General features: G+C 38.5%; 1 long non-coding RNA gene across 1 annotated transcript; it reads left to right on the top strand.

The window, feature by feature from the left end:
• The first annotated feature begins 897 nt into the window (after positions 1 to 897).
• On the top strand, positions 898 to 1523 carry LOC114136915 (uncharacterized). Its single transcript, XR_003593887.1, has 2 exons — positions 898 to 1240; positions 1433 to 1523. It is a non-coding gene; the product is annotated as an uncharacterized LOC114136915 (long non-coding RNA).
• Positions 1524 to 24032: the final 22509 nt, after the last annotated feature.

The raw sequence follows: 24032 nt of genomic DNA, 5'->3' as shown, positions 1-24032 counted from the left end.
AGTTAGTTATGTTTTTGGACTGTGAGAGGAAGCTGGAGTACCTGGAGAGAACATACAAACTCTGGCCTGAATTCAATCACATTATGTATATAATGTGTATAAACACTATGTTTATACACATTATGTATAAACATAATGTGATTATGTTTATACATAACATTTTCTTATAGGGAGAAAAATGCTCTACATAAGCGTGATGACTGAAGTGTGAAGCTGTCAGTGTAGCTGTTCTTTCTTGTTCTAACAGTGAAGCATTCAGTGAATCCCCAGACACGCTGCCTTCATTTCAATAGAAGCCAACTCTTCCTCCCCTCTGAGCCAAATGCACATGTGAGGAAACTACTTAGCTATAAACATAAACATAAACATTTTGGCTCTCCCACTTCTTACATGAAATAGCATACAGAACTACTGATCTCATTGCACTGTCATTGCATGGCCTAGTTTAATTCTGCAGCATTATGATGAAATCATCTAGACTTGGAAAGCAATATTTGAAAGAAATGGAGAAAGTCCACATACTTTTCAGTGGTTGATTATAGATGACATTTTAATCACAACTAAATATGTTTTTAAATGTTTGTTTTTTTTTAATGTTGAACAGTATAATAAATTCCCCACAGGAAATACAAAAAAACAACTCTTGTTTTTTTTTTTTTTTTTTTTTTGCTTTCACAGAGATCTGAGTGAGCTGCCTAACTGCACTGCTGGCTGCAGGGATCTGACCATGCATGTTGTGCCCGCTGGTTGAGTGTGTCCCACACTTTGTCTTACATAGGAAGAAACTGGTGCAGCTCCTGGTTCCAGTGTGACTGTTACATATATACTGTTAAACATTTGAGCTGCAATTATTTGCATGTAGCTTCTACTCTTTAAGTCAAATAAATTTAGCGAGTGTAGCAGTGTGATGTTATTACACTAGATTGTAAAGTGAGAAGCTATTCCGGTAGGAAATTATAGGAGCACTGACAGATTTTATTTTGAAAAGACGACCAATCCATTTCAAAACAGTGGGTAACTTCCTGTCCCAAAATTATTATCTTTATTCAAATTTAATATGTTGTGAATAAAACTGTGAATTATTACCTTTAATGTTTAACATATTGAGTTCATAGATTGTTGTTTAAAGTATCAGTTCGAAATTTAAAAAGAACAGTTATCGGGTCATACCATTATAATCTGTGAAAGGTTTTCCCACGCTCTCCGTCGCGCTCTTTCTGTTTGGATTCCGTGGGAGAAGGTATGAAGTTTTGCTTTCTGTGTTTAATAAGTGTATTTTAAGTGTAATAAGTGTTAGTTTTATTACTGTTTTTGTAAAACAATGGGTGTTGAAGCACTTAACCTGCAGTTAGCAGTTATCTAGCTGCTCTTCTGATACATGAAACATTGCTTCATCCATGTGCTGAAAATAGTATTGTTCATGATTAAACAGGCGCTGTGGAACACTGTGAAAAGAAAAGCCTGTTCTTGATTACTATTTTCTGCCATTTGAATGCAGGATCATTAAAAGTGCTTTCCAATCAGCTGTGGTCTGGCTGTGGTCACTCTTCTACAAGACACAACGCAGGATCAGCTACGCTACACGAGTTTTAGATTTTGAACATAAATCTGTGAGTTTGAGAAAGATAAACTTACAGGAGTAAGTTGTGTTAACTTTTTATTAATTTTGTCAAACCTACAAGAGTTGAATAAAGCAGAGTTTTTAGGTTAGCACTTAAAAAATCTGAAAGACAAAAAAGATAGGAGTGGGAACTATTTCCCAGAGTGCTTAGCGACATGTTTTTGAATCCTGTGCTGCACCGTGAGTGAGATGGACATGTGTTACATTAATTTGACTCTTGTATGCTGTGAATTAATGAACTTAAAAAATGATGTTTAGACCACTTGTCTCTTCTTGTTAAATCAGCTTCTACACTTTAATTTTTGAATTAAAACTAATACTGTTTTCTTGATGACTTAAACTGCATTTTCAAAGCAACAGATAGACCAGGGATCTCAAACTCCAGTCCTGCAACTTTTAGATGTGCCTCTGCTGCACCACACCTAAATAGAATAATTAGGTCATTAGCAAATCTCTGAGAACTGATCTACAAATATTCACATTTTCTGTGCTGGGGATGACTGTCAAACAACAAAGATGGATTCTTCATAAAAAGAAATGTACAACCCTGGACATCCTCTTCATGGCACTGTCATAGAACATGGTGCCTTCAGTAAGAGGTTTCTTTAGATTATCCGTAATACAGACTGCTACAGGACGTCCTTCCTGCCCAAGGCCATCAGCATTTACAACAACTCTGAAGATACATAGATAATGAGTTTCAACATTTTTTTCCCTTTGGGATTAATAAAGTATTTTTTAATTTTAACTAAGTTACATCTTTTAAATTAACAATGATGGTTTGTATAGAAACATAAATCAGTGTTGGTTGTTTCAGCCAAACAATTTTGTGTTTGTCAGCCTGGTCCTTAATTGATAAATGTTTCCTTTTTTTGGTCTTTACAAATGACTCGCAAAATCTCCAATTCTGCACTGACCTTAATGCCTGTCTACTATTGCTGACTAATGTTGATAAGTAGCCCAGTTGACTTTGCTTGTTTGATTCCTGCTTCTAATTAAAAAACATCCGGGTTTCTCATTTCCTCCAGTTCTTCCCAAAGCAGCTGATCCATACAGAACCACCTTCAAAGTTAAAAATGTTAAGTGGTTGGCTTGAGGCTGACGCAGAGCCCTCATCACTTCTACTAGTGTGGTTTCATAAAAGTAATTCAGTTATTGATTCCCTAGTCAAAACTGATATGTATGGAAGGCTTGAGGGCTCCACAAGGTTGATCTATAGAGGAGTGCAGCAAAAAGAGACACAAGAGACTGAGGCGGGGAAGGGAAGAGAGGGGGAGATTAAATGATTAGGCCACAAAAGTCATGTTAACAACGGGGACTGACAGAGATGTGACAGCAGCCCCATTTTCAGGGGAAAAAAAAGATAAATTTGTCTTTCTTCATCATGAGCAATCGTTTTTATAGATTCAAAAAGAACAGGCACCACAGAAAATTTCATTACTGGGATTAGAAACTGGACAGGTTTTCTGCATGTATCTTAAATAATGTATTGTTAAAACAGAGACTGATTATCTGGAAACAGAGATCAAAAAGGCTTCAAAACCAGAAAGCTCCATCACATCAACATGTGATGGAGCTAAATGAGTGGAACGAAACCAAAGAGTTTGTGATATTGCTGACTGAAGACGGTCAGAGGGTGCCATTATCCACAGTCAAATTAACTTGTATCCCTGTTGGTGAAATTAGCAGCATGCTGCATAGTCATGGACAAGGTGGTTGACTCAGCTAATTAACCAGCCAAAACCAGCATGTTGAGAACACAGCAGCAACAAGGACACAATAAACACATCACCACTGAAACCTTGTTCACGTTAACCAGACATTTTAGAAAGCTGTTGTTTTTTGAATGTAATAACTCTTTACACTTCCAACTGCTATTTATAATTAGAATTTGTCAGGTCTAAATACCTATTAAACAAACACAGGAAAGACAAGAGAGTTAGATTCTTTGTTTCTCGCGAGGAGAGCAGACAGAGATGTGCTTTCAGTTACAAATCTCCAAACTGCTCTGAAACACATCTGTCTGCTCCTCTCTTTTATTGCTCTTAGGAACCCTCTCACACTGAGCGCTGCAACTCTCAAAGGGCGGGGAAAACAATTCATCACATAGTTGCAGCGCTAAATGACATACTATCTAGACACATGTTATCTACACTCTAGATCCCTTTTGCTCCAGGCACGGCGTCGAATCGGACACGTTGTATAGCTTCAAAGCAACGGCTTTGTAAAACTCTGCTGGGAGCAACTAGCACCTCTGTCTTGTAGGAAGTCCTGCAGGGCAACAGCTGCTGAGAGTAGCTGTCACCTCTATTTCCCAGGGAAGCCTTAGGAAGGAATCAAAGTTATTTAACACACAGAAGCATTACTTATACTAAAAATAAAGAGTAAAAGCATATAAGTAAACATCATCTAAATGTAACTACAAGGCTACATGATACAACGAATATTTGATAATACTAGTAACACAATTTACCCAACAGAATTTATTTGAAGTAGTGGGAAAGAGAAAGTTTAAAGCAGAATAAAGAAACACTGTCTTGTGATATTCAAAGAAGAGTTGATGAACACAGTGATAAATTGAGTTTATATATTCATCTGAAAATGGAAGCACGGCTCTGGGCTGTACACTGACCTACGTTTTCTACATAGAAAGCAATATTAGAACAAACAGCAGAGAGACAGTGAATTCTAGCATTAAAAATTCATTTATTGTTTTTGTCCTAAATTGGACAGATTAGAAGTGGGTATAAACTAGGAGTTTTAAACATTAGCCTCAACTTTTTTTCAATAGGTAATAAATTATGCTCATACATTTTCACACAGTTGAAGAAGATGAATACCATTTAAAGAGCATGGCAACAACCTGCAGGAGGATAAGAGATGGTGAGCTCATGTTAAGTGACACTAATCTGGAAATTTCAAATGTTGAAATTCTGACTGTTTTTGTTTTAAACTAATCAAATTAAAAACAATTGGTAGGCACACTTTTTATGATCTATAGCAGAGCTAATGTTTTCTTTAGTGTTTTTGAACTTTGAAAATGTTTAGTGCACTTAGTTTCCTTAATTTTCATAGATTAAATTCAAAAGCACTAAAGTGCTAATTTGAAACTGTTTATGATTAGCGCTTTAGGGTTAGCTCAACAAACTTTTTAGTTAGCAGTGCCCACCACTGTCAAAACCACAGTTCCCAGTGGTGCAAACAGGCCAGCTCTAGAATCAGTTTGTGGAAAAGAACCTCCAGAGTGACCAGTTAATGCAAATGATTGAACTGTGGAAAGAAACTACAATAAAGAAGCAACTTGTCCACAGTTGGAACTAATAAACCCAGAAAACTGAGATTTACAGTAAACCCTGGACCATAAAGCATTACGGCTTCAATCATTCACTCATGCAGCCCTGTGTCATTTCAGAATTTTTACACACAAAAAAAACACAATACACACAATTATGTGAATCAAATGTCTACCCTGAGAGAGGCTGATGGAGGAAATGTAGAAAATAGTCACTTGAAAATAATGTGTGTTTGACATAGAAATTTTGGAGTATTTTATTTCTAAGAAAAGGATTCTAAAACTAGAAGGTTGGCAATCACCTGAAGGATGATGCAGTTCAGGTCCTGTGGCAGGTCTTTGCCAGAATTTTCTCATTATTTCCTAAGCACATGCATTTCTATACAGTTCATCAACTGTAGATATTTATGTTTTTCTCCTGACATTTGATCCTCTGTCCTACATGTGTCCAGCTCCCTTGAGTTATTTTAAGGCTACATGGCACACTTTGCCGAGATATGCCAAGTCTCGCCTCACAGCTCTCAGAGAATCCCCGTGCTGTTGCAAAATTATTTGCACAGTCTATGAGCTGAAATGTGTCCAACGCAGAGCCATCCAGAGGGAAATACAAAAGAAAACTTTGAAGGGAATATGTTATTATTATGTCTTTTTAAAGAAAGTATCAGCTTAAAAGGCTCCAGATTTACCTGATTGAGGACAACAAATCCACATGTATGAGTGGAAATCAGAGAAAAGTTAGGAGAAAACACAAAGAGTAGATTCATTCCCTGGTGGTTAAAGCAGAGTCCAAACTGTGAGATCAGATGAATCTATTGACCTGCTCTGCCGTTGTGCAAGGCTTTTTCTTGTGCCTCCACTTCCTGATAAGATTGATCCGGGCCGTGTATGACTGACATCCAAATGTGATTCAGGTTTCCTGTCAGGATTATTGATTGTGAGCATCTGATAACAAACCGGCAGGGATTGGCCCGCAGACCACGCTGCTTCAGCATGCAGTCGGAATCCTGCAACGTATGATTGCAAAGATGTTCTGAAAGATTCTATCCAGCAGGGAATGTCTTGAATGAAAACTGAGTAAGAACATTTTTTCTGCTCGAGATACCAGCCCCAGAAGGCCATTTTTATTCATTTAAGAGACTAGAAAATGAATAGACAATAAAATATAAGAGCAGAAATAAATTAAAGGAGGTCATTTAAGGCAGTAAAGTCAGGGCCAATAGAGCGGGATCAACAGGACAATTGTTCAAGGCCCAGGGCAGAGAGGTCGCCCACAAATTATGATCTAGATTTTATGTATTTATTTATTAATATTTTTTTCAAAATAGGCCTGTATGTGAATAAAAGTCTAAGAATAAGGATGAATTTACAGCAACATTTTTAAAATGGTCTGTCAGCTGATACAACTTCTGACTTGGAATCTATTAAGCTGCTCCAGTACAGTATAAAATCCTTGGTGTGCAGCACACAGAAGAAAACATGCCTCCTTTAATTTATTTCTGATCCTATATTTTATTGTGCCTCCGCTCTTGGGTCAGCCAGCTGCTTCATCACTGTGAACAAACAGAACCATGTCAAGTTCAGTCAACTTTAGGGTCAGTCCACTGTGGACATCTCAGCTCGGTGTCCTCTGCTCTGACAGATTCAACAGTTTCTGTCAGACAGCACATGTCCATAAGATGGAAGTTGTAATTAGAACAGTTCTGGTTTTAAACATTTGGAGAGTGGTGAATGGTAATGGCCGTCCTGCTTCATAAATTTCTCTAGTTTGACATTTTTTACCAGGCATGTCCTCATAGCAAGAATCGGGATCTGAGTGGCTGTGTTCAGAATGAAGACCCTGCGGTGGAGCCACTCTGCTTAAGGAAAGTTCAGCTATGATATCTGGAGCTAAAATCTAAACATCTAAATAGAGAAGACAAACAGTAGAATAAATAAGAAAGATTTTAAACCACTAGAATTGTGGCCAAATGTGCCACAATTCAGTATATTAAAAAGGCCCAAGAAGTCTATTTATAAATGTAAAACATTTAGAAATATACATTTATAAATGTGCATTTAGAAATGTATGATTACAGATACATGTATAAATTGAGCTATGCGCATCAAGTCAGTGAATCTATCTTTATCATATATAACTGGCAGGTTAACCAACCAGATGTTAGACTTTATTAAGTAAAATAAAGCAGCAGTAAAAATGTTTTGTGATCCAATTCAGCATAAAAGGCAAAATATAATTTTAGGACATAATTTTAGATTTCCTAATTTAATTGCTTATTAAGTTAAAAATTAAAAATATGTTGAAAAATATGTTGAAATTAAATGTTCATTTGTTACAAATGATCTGAATTAAATTACTTAATAACTTGGAGAGAGGGGCAGGTAGCCCCTCCCTTCATCATCATGTAGAATCTTTACTAAGGAAGGAAACTAAAGATTCCAAAGTGTGGAGTTGGTAGAAGAGGAAGGGAGAAGATGATGGAAGGAGAATGCTGCCAGTCATGTCTTAAAATGATAAATACGAGTTAATTTCCTAGTTACAGAACCTCCCGGATCTGCTGCTGAAAGTGGAAGAGTCTCTTTAGAGACTATGCTATACTATGATGTTATTCTTCCTCCATAGTGCTAACATTTGAGGAAAAAACAAAAAAAAAAGAAAAAGAAAAAAAAAACTAACAAAGCACATGAAATATTAACAAGTACAATTTTAGATCTTTATAGCATTAGTTTATGAGGTTATGAGAAAGGAAACGAAACCAATCTGCTTTTGATTGAACTCTTTTTATCTGCCTGCTGTGGGACCATTTCACAGATTGTCCCAGTACAACCATTATCATGAGTGTGTGTTGCTGGGATCTTATGCTGAAGACCAGCACAAAGTAGTGCTCAAAACTGCAAGTCTTTTATTATAATTTTGTGAAGCTTTCGATTGCAAGTCAAGTAAAGATTAGTCAGGCAAAGATTGCTAATGCTGTTGATGCAGATAAACAATCTTGGTTTTGTTTTGAGAAAGATATTAACTGGTAGAGTAAAACCTTCTTCAATGATATATGGTCAGGTACTCAAAGCATGTCTTTTATTAGCCATCTTTTCATTCTATATGAAAAAGCCATAACATTTTTATAGCCTGTGAACTCTTTCAGCTTAATAATCTTGGCCCATTTCAGGAAAATTTATATTGAAATTAAGTTACACACCTATTTCCCCGGGGTCCATTTCCTGACTTCTGAATGCAAATAACTGCTCTAGATATTTTTCAGAGTTTTAAGAAGAAAAGGTTTTGAATTCATAAGATACCATCTTGTTCATATTTTAAAATCATTTCTCCTTTTTGTTCCACTTCACCTGTCTGCTCTATTCTGTAAATTGTCTAAAGTTTAAGATCGCACAAAAAAAATTTCTGCTTGTGATCGTAAGATGACTTTATTAGGGTTGCAGAACAAGATTGATTTTGATTTTGATGGTGACACTCATTAAAATGGAATGTTTGTTACTGGTTTCTCATTTGTATGATGTTTTTATGACTTGTTTTTTATTATCCAGAGCACTTTGAACTGCCTTTTTGCTGAAATGGACTACATAAATAAACTTGACTGATTAATTTATTGATTGTTACTCATCTTTCACTGTGAATGTCAGTGTAAAGGTACTTTGATCTTTATAGACTTATGTGAAATGCACAAATTACTAACTTTTATGATATTCCATGTTTATATGTTGAAAACAGGTTGTTTGATACAGATCTAGACCAGATCCTGGATTATGATTGAGGCTGCTTTGTGCCATGAGTCAGGACTGATGTCTTTGTCTGTCCTAAGTGGGACCCCTGTCCAAGTCTGAGTCACCACAGAGTGATTGCAGGAACTGCTCCATCTGCATATAAAGATAATACATTATTATCCCTACAATAACTTGTAGATGTTAGTAATTTTACCTTATATCATAGTCCTGTACCTCTTGGAATGACCCTAGATGTCCAACAGCTATCACACAGGTCAAAACCCAATATTTCCATCAAGCTAAACATTAAAAGCAGCTAAAAATGCTGGTATCACTTGAGAGGAAAGACCTGAAAATATCCTCTTCTCTATTTGATCATTAATCAGTGAGTATTAATCAGAGCTACAGAAGGACCATCATGCTGATGAAATCCTGATGTTAAAGTGGAACTGGACTCAACAAGACAGACTGAAAACTGCTTCTGTGTAGTAGTCTTGAAACATCTTTGGACAAATCAAGCTCAGTAATTCCCATTGCACAGAACAGATGGTAATGAAGAACGGTGAATGAGAAGAGTCAAATCATTAGTGAGCAGAGTGTGGCTTGGGGACGGGCTGGATGATGGAACCACCATAACCATGAGCCCATCAGAACTGCAGTACTCTGTCTGTCCCTTTGTGTGAACTCATATAGAGGGAATTACTCATCAGAACTCATATGTGCACTTCTGATGAAGTTTTGCATCAGTTCTGTGCTGACTCTAGATCATTCCTTTTTAGGTCCAAAGATAATAGTGTCAGTTTTGTTTTGGTTCTGCTGGAGAAAATTTTGGCACATCCACAAATGTATCTGTTCTAAGCATTTGTTCAGTGATTGGATGGGTTCTGAGTCACCTGGTGACATCGTCATGTAGAGCTGTGTATCATCTGCATAGTTATGATAGCTAATCTTACTTAATTGTTATAACTTGAGCTAGTGGGAGCACATAAATATTAAATTAGAGTAGAGAATACTCCAAATATGACTTCAGTCCACTTCCATGAGAAGTTTCCTATTGAAACAAAGAAATCCCTGTTCTTTACGTAAGATTCAAACCTACTGAGTACTGGACCAGACAGTCCAGTTGTTTCAGTAATAAGTTATGATCAACACTGATGTCCAACAGAACCAGCACTGTGGTTCCGCAGTCTGTATTTATGTGGCTGTCATTGAACACTTTGACAAGGGCAGACTCGGTACGGTGGTAACCATGGAAACCATTGAAAGACGTCAAAGCAGTTGGTTATTGTTAGAAAGAAATTTAACTGTTGAAGCAGCTTCCTGAATAATTTTGCTGATGAATAGAAGGTTGGAGATCAGCCTGTAATTCTGCAGCAGTGATTTGTCCAGATTGTTCCTTCTGATCAGGGTGAGCAGCAAAATGCTTACGTATGCTCCATTTTTCTCTATTCCATCTGGACCTCATGCCTGTGCAGCACCTGGTGCCTGGTTTTGTCAGCCTTGTCATGACAACACAGGGAACCATATTCTTCTTCACTGACTCAGACATGTGTTCTGGATCCAGATTGAGGCATTCATGTTGAGTCTGCAGGAGATGGTCTACCACTTACACTTTAGAAAATATCCAGCAGCACAAATTTACACCTAAAACCTCAGAGAACTTTTTGGAGTTTTTGGCAAACTCTCATAACTTTACAATCTTTCAAGTTTTTTCTTGTTTATATGTGAAATTAATCTCAAATTCTTTGGGGTTTTTTGGTAGAAATTTACTTCTCCATGGCCATTTTTTTCTTTCTGTTATCTACAATGTCGCTAATACTCTATCACTTTTAGATTGAAAAACCCTTTTTAATACCTCACATGCAAAACATTCTAATTTTAAATGAAGCTGTTCTCCATGTGTCCTCTAAAATCTCTGCGATCTGGATGATGCAGAAATTCCAGTTTTAAAGATGGACAGGAATGAAGTTCTAGTGTGTGTGCTGTAAAAAAAGCAAGGAGGCACATTAGTGTGTGTGACCATATGTGTGTACAATACAATTTGACTAGGGCAACCAGTAAGGCAGTTTCAGCCCTCTGCAGCTGTTTGGCAAACAGGCAAAATACCACAGTAAAGCAAATAAATAATCTATGCCTTTAATTAGCAGTCTTGCCACCAGTGGCACTTCTTCCTCTTCTTCCTGCTCTTGTGTTTTTTATGTCAAGAGCCAGAGATATGATTTAGTTTTCAAAGACAATCTGAGAGCTCCCTCCCCACCCCGTTTAGGTCAAGGGTAAGCACAACCTGGAGCCTTCACTGCTTTCTGCCTGAGAGCTGAGACTTGTTCTGATCCAACATGGATGGAAGAAAGGTTCTGCTGTTGTTGCTGAGGCAGAAACAGCCTCAGGAGACGACTTCAATAATTTCATCTGACAGCCTTTTGAGAGACAAACAGGGTGGTTAAGATTTTTCTGTCACTGTCACTACAGATGTGATACACAGGTGATTTCCTCAAGCTTACGAGGGAAAATACAAGCCAAATTCTGGGTGCATCTTGAAAAGATCGAAGGAGAGGTGCTATGTAAACTCAACTTTTTTTAAAACTTTGCATCACGTTATGATGTAATCCCTCCGCTACAACTTCTCCCTCTGCCTCTCCAGACTAGCGACGGCAGCAATTACCGAACATCTGGTGTAACTGTTAGTGTACTACATTTCAGTCTAAAGCTCCTAAGAAAGTTGTAAGCAGCATAGTGAAGGAGTGTTGTCATGTTGTGTTGAAGGTGGAGTGTCAGGAAGAGCAAGAGCTTCTTAAAGAGACAAGCTTCAAATTAGAAAGCAATTTTTTAATTTTTATATTTGACATGTACAGTATTTCTTTTCACAAGTGAAGGAGGCATAGTTACTTAATTGTGCTTTAAAATGGCACTATGTGCCTGCCCCTTTTAATTTTGTTCTCCAGAGGTGACTGAATTGTAACCACTGGAAGGTCATTTTATATATCAGGTTATACATACACAGTCTGCCACCTTGTGGGACACGATCACACTTCATCGTCCAAAGAAATATGCCATGATATGAGGAAGAAAATTGCTGGTCTCCATGGTATGTTTCATTCATAGTGTGTTTCATTAGCTTCCAGATGCCTGAAAATGTGTAAACAATGTAAACAGCATGAGAATTTCCAGCAGTCATAGGGTTCTGATATCCCAGGTGATTTATTGTGAGATGTGCATATGGACCCCACAACAAAACCAGTCGATAATGTGAACATGTTTGACTGAAACACCATAATTCTTAAGTATTAATGTCAAGTAGTCTGTAGAAAGAAGTGTTTGACTGTTATGACCATTGTCACAATTGGAGAAAAGGGAGGAAAGCTGGCTCTGTCCCTAACTTTCAGTAGTTTCATGATGTGGTGTCTAACAAGCCCTCTGTGATGTGCTGAAATATGAATGCTTAGGTCCTAAATATGTGCTAGATATGTGCTTTCCACTTGATACCTAATTGCATCTATGGAGTCTTACCTTAAAGTAAGAAAGAGTTGTCTTGTTGTTTTAGGAAAGCTGGCTAAATAAAGGCCACTCATCAGGGTGGCTGACAACACACGAGTAAAGAACTTTGGCAGAAAGGTACACATGCTATTGAAGTTGATCATTCTGCGACATTCCCATGATTTTTCTTTTGAAGTTTTTTATTATTTATTTATTTATTTTTTTATGTGGCATGCAAAACAATGTTGCCAGTAATGTTAATATGTTTGTAATTTCTGTCAAGGAACATTATTTCAATAACTATTTATGTTTTGTTTAGTGTTATGTTTAGCACCTTGAAACATTATGTTAGTGTTTTTCATATCAATTTCACTAACATATTGACCTTAGTTGTAAAACATTTTCCAGGTCAACAGTTATTGCTGAAGTGATGGAGGCTGAACTTGTTAGAAATTGTCCAGAATGAGAATGAATGAGAAAAGACAAATCCAGCTAACTGTTCACTGCTTGTGCTTCTGTAGTGTTCCACTATTTCAGAGAAGATTTGACTTTTCATTCCCTTGGAAGTCTTTCATCATTTATGCAGACATCAACCAGCATGTCTTTAATTGTGCGCAATATAATTTTTAATTTTTGCTACATCTCAGCACATAAAGAAGACATTAACTTTTACAAATCCTGTACCTCGTAAATATAATGAGTCATTAGCATAAAAGTCAAAAGTTTTTAGTTTGGAGGCTTTAGAAGCTGAATAATAGAAATGCATTCCGAAGTTTCTAATTAGCTTTTTAGTTAAGAATGACGGCATTTGCATTTATTACACTTGTAGCGATCCAATGTACAAGTTGAATGTACAAAAAGAGTAATGAGTCAGACCACATCCTGACTTTCTATCACATTGCTTACTGTGCTCATATTCTTTCCTTTTAGAACCAGAGCTAAAATCACAGAGGGGTGTGCCAATATTTTGTGGTACTTAATGGAGATATAATTTTTTTGTTGTTGTTTTTTACCACAGTGTCATTGTGGGAATAGAGAGATTTTTGTGCAGGGCAATAATCTCTGCTAAAGATAATCCAAATGATACAAAGCAGTTAGTAAACTTAACCTACTTACTACCAATGAATGGCCAGGTTGTGAAGGTAACTGGTCCTAGAGATTCCCAGTTTTCCAGACATCTCAGTTTCCAGCAACCCTTTTCATTAATCCAGGGACACACCAATATAACCAGACTATGACATGCTCTAGTTACAAAGACTAGAGCATGGAAAGAGCGAGGAAAGTTTCGAAGGTTTGTAATTGGTTTTTAATTTAAAAACAAATTAAAAATGACAAGTTTTTAAAAATGGTCATAAATTAATGTATCAGTTTATTTCTTTGCTTAAATTTCTTCTTTTCATTTGCTGTATTGTCGGTCTCCTTTCATGTGGAAGTGTTCTGGGCAACTCGCTTTCAGTGGGACATGAAAACACATTTTCTGTTTAATCAAACTTTACTTGTTTGAGCAGCACCAGAGTTTGGATAAGCTTTCACATGTTGGCGACAGTGGCAGGAGTTTGCTTCACATTTGGTGGGTTGCTGGTTTGATTTCCAACTGGCTCTATTGTTGTGTCCTTGGTCAAGACACTTCACCCACCTTCCCTGCTGGAGGTCGGAGGGACCTTTGGTCATGGCAAACTCACTTCTGTCCTCAACCACAATCAGTGTGTGAATGACCCAAACTCTGATCTGATCAGAGCAGACTCACCTGTCATCTAACCATTTTAGTATCCAGCTGCAATGTAAAATCCTGTCTGACCAAAACAACAAAATACATACTGGAGGCAGAAACCTCTTATATAAAGCAGTTCTGTTATAAATGATTAAACATGAACGGCTTGTGGTTGTTCATAAATCAACCCAGTTACATCTTGCACAGGCTTGCAATGGACTCAGCAAGGTTAATAAAGAGCATTACAAATAAGGCCAGAGCAAAAGTTTAAAGTTTGTCCTGTGTTGCTTTGTGAATTTAAAGCATTGTGAATAAATAAGTTAAATACCCCCTTATAAAAATATTTATATTATAAGAATGATTACAAAATCTTTAGCTGAACTAATGATGATTTATGTAAGACTTTATTGAAAAACATTATTTGTAATTTTTTCCAGTCATACACTTCCAATTATTGCCCCGTGCCAGAGCCTAGATCTAATCAGATGTCATCCACTCTGGACTATCAGACAGGAATGCCATAACTTTGTAATGACTTTGGATGTTACTGATAAATTGCTGAAATCTTATTGCAGTGAGCTTGATGCACTTTATTTGTGTTCATATGTCTCTATATGTTGGGGTAGAATGTGTTTTTTGTCATTTTAATATTTACCAGATGCTCTTTGGACAAGTTACAACTGTGCCAGGGTCTTCATTTGTGATTTAACTCGGTGTCACAAATATCCTTGTTGAAATCACTGCAAGGCCTCATCTGTTTTGACAGTTTTCAAGCATAATTCCCACTGAATAAGCAACCGTTGGTGTAAGTCCATTTATTTGTTCTGACTTGATGAACCTTTGAGCATTTTTAACACTGTTTACTGGCAAAACCATATGCTATACATGGCTGTAGTGGGGTCCTGATGTTAGGTCATTGCTACCTGTGATGGCCAAATCCATGGCCGCACTCTGATGTCTGTAACTCTTTTTTTTATGCACAGTTTATTTTTTCATATAAACACAACAACACTTTAGTTTCAATAAAAACATTTATTAGTTGATTTGAATGCATTTGTTCTATTTGTTAGCACGCAAATTTAGCTAGCATATGTATTTACATCAACTTAAAGTTAATTTTGTTTGCTTAAGATTAATTCTGTTTGTTTTCCCACCGGTCTTACCTGCCTTGGAGTTTGCCAGACAAAGAATGGGGGCCAGGGCTCAGCAGGCTTAAACGCTGAATGGACTGCACCACTTCTTAGAAGAATTATTATCTAGGTTCATTTACTTATGAGTTTATTTTAACAGTTATGTTTTCATATTATTATTCTGTTTTATGTTTACTTGACTTCTCTCTTTTGTAGTACTTTATTAATCTTTTGTAGTACATTATTAACTTTGTTTAGGATGTTTGCCTGGAATCTAAAAACGTTAAAAGATTCATGTGTTATCAGTTTCCTGTGAAACTGATTGGTTGCGGTCAGCCTCATGCCCTTGTAAGGGCATGTCCACAGAAGGTTCCAGAACATCCTATAGTAAAGATCGTTGGTCAATTTTCTGTGTGACTGTGTGAAGAAGCCCAACCTCCTTTTTCTATACATAATAAAGAGGAATGCAGAAAAAGATCTGGTAGAGTTGATGACAGACAGTCTTTGACAGCGGCTATCCGTGTCTGTTTTCAGCTCTCCTATTCTGCAGCAAAGTAATTTGTGTCTCTGGTTGATTCTATGCAGGTTAGGACCTAAAATAAACCTATCACCACTAGTTCCTGCTTTCAGGGGGAATTTGTAGTTTCTTTGTTTAGATAAGTTTTCTATTTAAGTAAACAATAGTATTTAAAGTTTAATATTTTTGATTTTCAGTTTTGGGTCTTTAGTTTAGCCAAACTTAGCTGTACTGTTATTTGTTTTTGTGTTATTTGTAATTGTATTCTGTTTAGTGACCCTTTTGTGTCTTAATTGGTCTAATCAGTCAGTATATAAACCCCTGTGTGGCATTTCTTTGTGAGGTTAGTTATGTTTGTTTGTGCAGCCAGTTTGTTTAGAATAGAATAGAATAGAATTACTTTATTCATCCCAGCAGGGAAATTATTTCGCAGTTACAGCATAGAGACAAGACACACAACAACCACCACTGAGTAGCAATTGTAGACAAAATAAAAATAAAATATAACATGCTGTCAATATAAAAAGCAGCTTAGAGCAGTCCTTGCAAAGATTCAAAAAATGCAGCTACAGTATGTAGCTATATGTAAATATATGTACAGCAAGTGTGCCACAGTGCAGTTGTGCAAAATTGGACTGATTAGTGCAGAACAATGATTTAGCTTTTATTGTACAGTGAGATGGCATGTGGCAGGAAGGATTTCTTGTATCTGTCCCTACGACAGCTGAGCTGGAGCAGCCTATGTGAGAAGGTGCTCCGCTATCTGTCCACTATGTGGTGGAGAGGGTGCTGTTTATTGTCCATAATAGACAGAACCTTCTTCAGTGTCCTCCTCCCCACCAGTTTCCAGGGACTCCAGCCTTAGTCCCAGTACAGAGCCAGCTTTCCTGATGATTTTGTCTAGTCTATTAGAGTCGCTGGCTCTGATGCTGCTTCCCCAACACACAGCAGCAAAGAAGATGGCACCGGCAACAACACTGTGATAAAAGGTCTCCAACATCTTGCTGCACACACTGAAGGATCTCAGCTTCCTTAAAAAATAGAGTCTGCTCATCCCCTTCTTGCACACAGTGTCAGTGTTAGATGCCCAGTCCAGTCTGTTGCCGATTACAACTCCCAGGTATTTGTAATCCTCCACCTCCTCCACCACTTCCCCTTTGATCTTTAGTGGCCGTGAAGGTATCTTCTTCCTTTTGAAGTCAATCACCATCTCTCTGGTCTTACTAATGTTGAGCCTCAGGTGATTCTGGTCAGACCACTCCACAAAGCTGTCCATCAGTGTCCTGTACTCCCCCGTCCCCTCCCCCGTCCCCCCCCGTCCCCCCTATACACCCGACAACCGCTGAGTCATCAGAAAACTTCTGTAGGTGACATGACTCAAATTTGTACTGGAAATCAGTGGTGTACAGGGTGAAGAGAAAGGGAGAAAGCACAGTTCCCTGTGGAGCTCCTACATCACTGACCACCACATCAGACAGGACACTGCCCAGACAGACAAACTGTGGCCTGCCTGTCAAGTAGTCAGTCACCCAGGAGATCACTGAGTCGTTGACACCCATCCTCCGCAGCTTCTCACCCAGCAGCAGAGGCTCGATGGTGTTGAAGGCACTGGAGAAATCAAAGAATGTGATTCTCACAGTGTCTCCTCCACCATCCAGGTGCGACAGTGCTCGTTGCAGCAGGAAGATCTAGAAACGTCCTCACCCAAGGCCTCAGCTGGGCCAGGACCAGTCTCTCCATGACCTTCATCACATGAGATGTGAGAGCAACTGGTCTGTAGTCCTCTGGGTCGGCTGGCCTTGGCTTCTTGGGAACAGGAACCACATGTGATGTCTTCCACCGCAGCGGGACTCTCTCCAGCCTCAAGCTCAGGTTGTACATGTTTGCCAGTACAGGGGCCAGCTGGATGGAGCAAGTCTTCAAGATTTGTGGTGTAATGCCATCAGGTCCTGCAGCCTTCCCCTGGTGTAATCGCTCCAACTGTCTCTCAACCTGGCCTGTAGTCACCGTTAGCTGGGGGTAGGTGTTGTTGTCTGCAGTGGAGATGGGGGAGGAGGAGGGCTGAAGGAGAGGTGGTGTGCTGGAGAATGCCGGTAGGTGGATTGAACGACTTGGGGCAGTGTGGATGTGTGGGGGGCTGGTGGTGGTAGGGGAGTAGCAGGAGGTGAGCTAAACCTGTTGAAAAACTGGTTGAACTGGTTTGCTCTATCCCGGCCCCCAGATATCTGTGTGTCCTTCCCCTTCATTCCAGCGATGTTCTTCATTCTTTTCCACACATCTCTCACACTGTTCTGCTCGAGTTTGGACTCCAGCTTCCTCCTGTAGTTGTCCTTGCATGTCCTCATTGTCTCTCTGAGTTCACGCTGAACTCTCCTCTGCTCCTCCTTATCTCCTGACCTGAAAGCCATCTTCTTTTTGTTTAAAAGTGCCTTCAGGTCACTGGTAATCCAGGGTTTGTTGTTGGAGAAGCAGCGCACGGTCCGGGCTGGCATGACAGTGTCCTCACAGAATCTGATGTATTCAGTGATTCAGTCAGACATGTTGTCGATGTCCTCCCCATGAGGCCCACAGAGCACATCCCAGTCTGTCGACCCAAAGCAGTCCTGCAGTGCCTCAGCTGCCTCCTGTGTCCACCTCCTCACCGTCCTGATGCGCACAGGCTGCCTACTCACTAAGGGGATATACTTGGGAGTCATCCTTACCAAGATGTGGTCCGACCTGCCAAGGGGGGGCAGGGCTGTGGCGCTGTATGCATTTATGGCAAAATGTATGCATTTACACTTTTGCCTGAGTTCAGTTTTGTTTCTTTGACCTCTTTTATGAGCTCAGTTTATCTTTTGTTATTTATAATCTTTGGGTTAAAATAAAAAACCCTATTTTTCTAAATATGTCCTGTGACTCCTCCTGTTTTTAACTCGGTCCATCACACTACCTCACTTTCCTGAATGTAGGCACATTGAGGTTAACCAATACAAATCTGTGACTACAGTCAGAACAGCAGCAGGTTGTCAAACATCTTTTCAACCCACCTTCCCATCGATGGGGTTGTATACTCCCAGCAGAATCAGAGGCAAGACACAGACCAACGCGACTAGAAATAAGCTTTGCTCTGGGCTCAGATCTCTCCTTCATAGAATAGAAAATGTTTTGTAAGTGACTATGTCCCCCACAATTATTTGTTGGGTATTATTATGAGCTTTACCCCATCTGCAAAGTAAATATGGACTAAACAGTCCAACCTTCATGACCAAACCAGTAACTCTGAAGGTTAAAATATGGTCCACAGTAGGTAGTAGGTACTAAAGCTGCTTTGCTTCTGCCTCTAAACTGAAATTCAAGCACCAGCATGAGCTTTCCTTGACAGGAAGGAAGACAACCTTGAGTATTCAGTGGTTTTTAACACCATCAGTTTATTCCACATGTCATCATGGCCCAACTTTGGACAATGGTCAATTACAATTCAGAAAGCAACATTAATAGAGTAGATATGTATGAATGCAGCTTGTTATTGGCCTCACTAGATACTCGCACTAGCTATCCAAACAGCTAAACAATCTTGAAAGATGAAGAAAATCCTGAGGGCGATGACTGGTTAATAAAGTTTACTTCAGTGATAGTTCAATAATTTTCTTCTCCTTCCTTTTTTGTGAAACTGTAACATACAGAAATGCAATGTATTACAATCTAGGCTTTACAGAGTGATATAAATAAAATAAAGGACCAACATGGCATTGACTTTCAATGAAATGAGGATGTTAGCTAGCGATTAGCAACAAAAAATTAGCATATGAAAACGGACTCATTAGCATAATAATAACGGGCTATAAACATACAACTTTACACAATACCATCATATCATGTAACATTACAGGTGTCTTAATGTTTTTACCAAGTAATACTCACAGACAATGCTTTAACAAACACCAAGAAAGAACTAGGAGGAGTGTGGAGCGGCCATTTGATTCTCGGCAAAGCACTTCCTGTCCATATTCTTCTTCTACTATTAACTTAAACAATAACTTAAAGTGACCACAAGGTGGCGTATTTCAACTAATAATAACACTAGCAATATTATACACAATAAACATAACACAGCTCATCCAGTAATCTACACAATGCTGTTTGCAAGTATTCTTTGTGACAAAATACCTATTTGAATATGGCAAAATTTGACTGAAAATCTAATTTATTTCACAACCTGATGTTACATTGTAGAGGAAAATGATTAACACAGTGAAGACATGTCAGTTCACACAGGCATTCAAGATGCAAAACAGAGTAAACCTTTCCCCACTTACAGATTGAAAAAGGCATGTAGTTCACTCCTTGATTTTGTGAGGAACCACAACAAGATGAGAGTTGACGATGACTTAATTTCACAAGGTGATGCCATTGGTAGAAAATGACTCATTTCATATCACCTACACTTTTCATCAGGATGAAGTGGGAATAGGAAGAGTCAGTTTGACCTTACCACACTCTGTTGTCGAGACATTATAGATTAAAATTTAAATGTAAATGATTAAAAAGAAGTTTAAAGGCAAAAAGTAAACATTTGTTGTCATGAGATGATGTTTCTTTACTTAGTTTGCATTGTTTTATTCACAAGAATATGACTCAACCTGAATCTATCATGTTTATTTGGATAAATTTGTCAATAATATGTTCATATTGAATGCGTTATCTTTACGTGAAGATTACTTCCGGTGTATTAATGTGTGGTACAGCATTAGTTAATTTTGTTGTTTGTATTGTAAGTTTATGTTTGTATTCTAATATTTGTATATGTTTTAGTTTTCACGGTGATTGAAGTGACTGAGGTGACTGTGATTATCATGGTGGATCTGAATCAAAGAAAAATAAAACGCTAAATTCACCCGTCGAGACTGGCTGAGTAATTCAACTGCTGGGGAGCTGCTACACTATCTAAAAAATGACTAAAAATCCAAGACTGAAAAATGATTTACACCGGCAACTACAAACTGAAATTCCATTGGCTGATTAAAAAGTCTTAATGTATTTATGTTTTTGTAGTTTAAGGTGGAAAATATTTAGAAAACCCATTCAAGTAGAAAAACCTTGTCTATGAACACAGACAAAAAATTATGACTGACTTTGTGTTTACTAATGTGAAATTATATGAAATTAAATTAGATTTTTCTGTATAGGCAATTCATTTGATCATTTTGATTTATTTGAAGGACTTACTATCAGTCTGCTTTCTATCCCTAATCCCTTTTTGTTCTGTCTGCTGAGAGGGAACATATTACTGAGACATGGTTAAATTGTTATAGCTTTGTTTATTTCTATCTATAAGAGCTGCTACTAATCATAACAATCAAAAGCCAAAAGCATCACTGCTGCCAGACTGATAAAGAATCCTTGAATAAGTTTTTTGTGCTTTTGTATTGCATTCCATTGTGTTTGTACTTCCATCTAAATCAAAAGATAATTTCTCCTTAATTTTTCCAAAGCTGCTAAAGCAGTTAGGATCTAAAGTTACAAAGAATCTTAACTTTTTGTTTTGCTTCAGAAATAAGAGACATTATCTTAATGCTGTGGGATAAGACCAACAAGGCAAAACCTTCCTCTGAAATAATAAGGGAAGTTGTGCAATCAGTGTGAGGCCCTGGGGATCATAAAGTCAGCCACTGAGAAGAAAATATTGAATAGTAAGTTTGTTGGTAAGAACTGGAAATAATATAAAATGTTGTGTTTTTTGTTGTTGCTGTTTTTTTATCATCGTATGCTGAGATGTAGCACCATATTTATTTGTATAGGAAATAGATTATACAATCTAAGTTAAATCTCTGGAACCAATGGTTTATTGTCAGCCTTGTTCTGCCTTTGTATACTCCTCACCACCCACTTTTTTTTATTTACATTGTCCTCTTAAATCTCATATATCTCTCTACTACAAGGACAGCGGTGAGCAAAATGGATGCAGTGTTAGTGTAAACTGCAATAAGGAGCAGATATAGCTGCTTCAACTACCATCTTCAGTGTTATTTTCTGGACATCAGGAGGAACCGTAAGGAGGGGCATTTACTGTATTGTTTATCATCTATCGTGATAAATTTCTAATCGTGATAAGAATTTTGATTTTTCATTGTCACAATAAATTCCAATTAATGATGCCTAAAGCCCCCAAAGCTATATATATATATATATATATATATATATATATATATATATATATATATATAGTACAGACCAAAAGTTTGGACACACCTTTCTAATTCAATGGGTTTTCTTTATTTTCATGACTATTTATAAGGCAAGAAATCCCACTTATTAACCTGACAGGGCACACCTATGAAGTGAAAACCATTTCAGGTGACGACCTCTTGAAGCTCATCAAGAAAATGCAGAGTGTGTGCAAAGCAGTAATCACAGCAAAAGGTTGCTACTTTGAAGAAACTAGAATATAAGGGGTATTTTCAGTTGTTTTGCACTTTTTTGTTTAGTGCATATTTCCACGTGTTATTCATAGTTTTGATGCCTTCAGTGTGAATCTACAATGTCAATAGTCATGAAAATAAAGGAAACTCATTGAATTAAAAGGTGTGTCCAAACTTTTGGTCTGTACTGTATATATACACTGCTCAAAAAAATAAAGGGAACACTTAAACAACACAATATAACTCCAAGTAAATCAAACTTCTGTGAAATCAAACTGTCCACTTAGGAAGCAACACTGATTGACAATCAATTTCACCTGCCTGTTGTGCAAATGGAATAGACAACAGGTGGAAATTATTGGCAACTAGCAAGACACACTCAATAAAGGAGTGGTTCTGCAGTTGGGACCACAGACCACTTCTCAGTACCTATGCTGTCTGGCTGATGTTTTGGTCAGTTTTGAATGTTGGTGGTGCTTTCACACTCATGGTAGCATGAGACTGACTCCACAACCCACACAAGTGGCTCAGGTAGTGCAGCTCATCTAGGATGGCACATCAATGCGAGCTGTGGCAAGAAGGTTTGCTGTGTCTGTCAGCGTAGTGTCCAGAGGCTGGAGGCGCTACCAGGAGACGTGGAGAAGGCCGTAGGACAACGACCCAGCAGCAGGACCGCTACCTCCGCCTTTGTGCAAGAAGGAACAGGAGGAGCACTGCCAGAGCCCTGCAAAATGACCTCCAGCAGGCCACAAATGTGCATGTGTCTGCACAAACGGTTAGAAACCGACTCCATGAAGATGGTATGAGGGCCCGACGTCCACAGATGGGGGTTGTGCTCACAGCACAACACCGTGCAGGACGCTTGGCATTTGCCAGAGAACACCAGGATTGGCAAATTCGCCACTGGCGCCTTGTGCTCTTCACAGATGAAAGCAGGTTCACACTGAGCACATGTGACAGACGTGACAGAGTCTGGAGACGCCGTGGAGAGCGGTCTGCTGCCTGCAACATCCTTCAGCATGACCGGTTTGGCAGTGGGTCAGTAATGGTGTGGGGTGGCATTTCTTTGGAGGGCCGCACAGCCCTCCATGTGCTCGCCAGAGGTAGCCTGACTGCCATTAGGTACCGAGATGAGATCCTCAGACCCCTTGTGAGACCATATGCTGGTGCGGTTGGCCCTGGGTTCCTCCTAATCTAGGACAATGCTAGACCTCATGTGGCTGGAGTGTGTCAGCAGTTCCTGCAAGATGAAGGCATTGAAGCTATGGACTGGCCAGCCCGTTCCCCAGACCTGAATCCGATTGAGCACATCTGGGACATCATGTCTCGCTCCATCCACCAACGTCACGTTGCACCACAGACTGTCCAGGAGTTGGCGGATGCTTTAGTCCAGGTCTGGGAGGAGATCCCTCAGGAGACCATCCGCCACCTCATCAGGAGCATGCCCAGGCATTGTAGGGAGGTCATACAGGCACGTGGAGGCCACACACAATACTGAGCCTCATTTTGACTTGTTTTAAGGACATTACATTAAAGTTGGATCAGCGTGTAGTGTTATTTCACTTTAATTTTGTGTGGCTCCAAATCCAGGCCTCCATTGGTTAATAAATTTGATTTCCATTGATGATTTTTGTGTGATTTTGTTGTCAGCACATTCAACTTTGTACAGAACAAAGTATTCAATGAGAATATTTCTTTCATTCGGATCTAGGATGTGTTATTTGAGTGTTCCTTTTATTTTTTTGAGCAGTGTATATATATATATATATATATATATATATATATATTTGGAGGAACTGTGAAGGTCCCAACAAAATCTAAAGCAATAAAAGCACAGAAAACTGCTGAACTCTGTCTTGTGCTTTACTGGTGGAAATGAAATAGCCTTCCACAGAAAACAATCTTTAGGAATATAAAACCTAGATTACCCCTTAGATTTTCACAGTGGACTCTGGGGTCAAACAGATTGAAATAATAGAAATACACATCCTGGAAACACTTGTTCCTTTAGGAATTCTTGTTCTGGTGCTGTAATGCAGAGAGTCACCGATAAAAGCCCCCATAGTGAAAAATAGGGTCGCCGATAAGCGCATAGCTTTTATTATTACAAAAAACCCCAAAAACAGTTCAATTAGAGCCCTGCAGATCCTGAACTTTGATAGAAAAACT

This window comes from Xiphophorus couchianus, chromosome 21, assembly GCF_001444195.1.
Source record: "Xiphophorus couchianus chromosome 21, X_couchianus-1.0, whole genome shotgun sequence".
In the NCBI taxonomy this organism is placed as follows: domain Eukaryota; kingdom Metazoa; phylum Chordata; class Actinopteri; order Cyprinodontiformes; family Poeciliidae; genus Xiphophorus; species Xiphophorus couchianus.
Note: the sequence above shows the minus strand (reverse complement) of the source record. Positions and strands in the feature narration are given on the sequence as shown.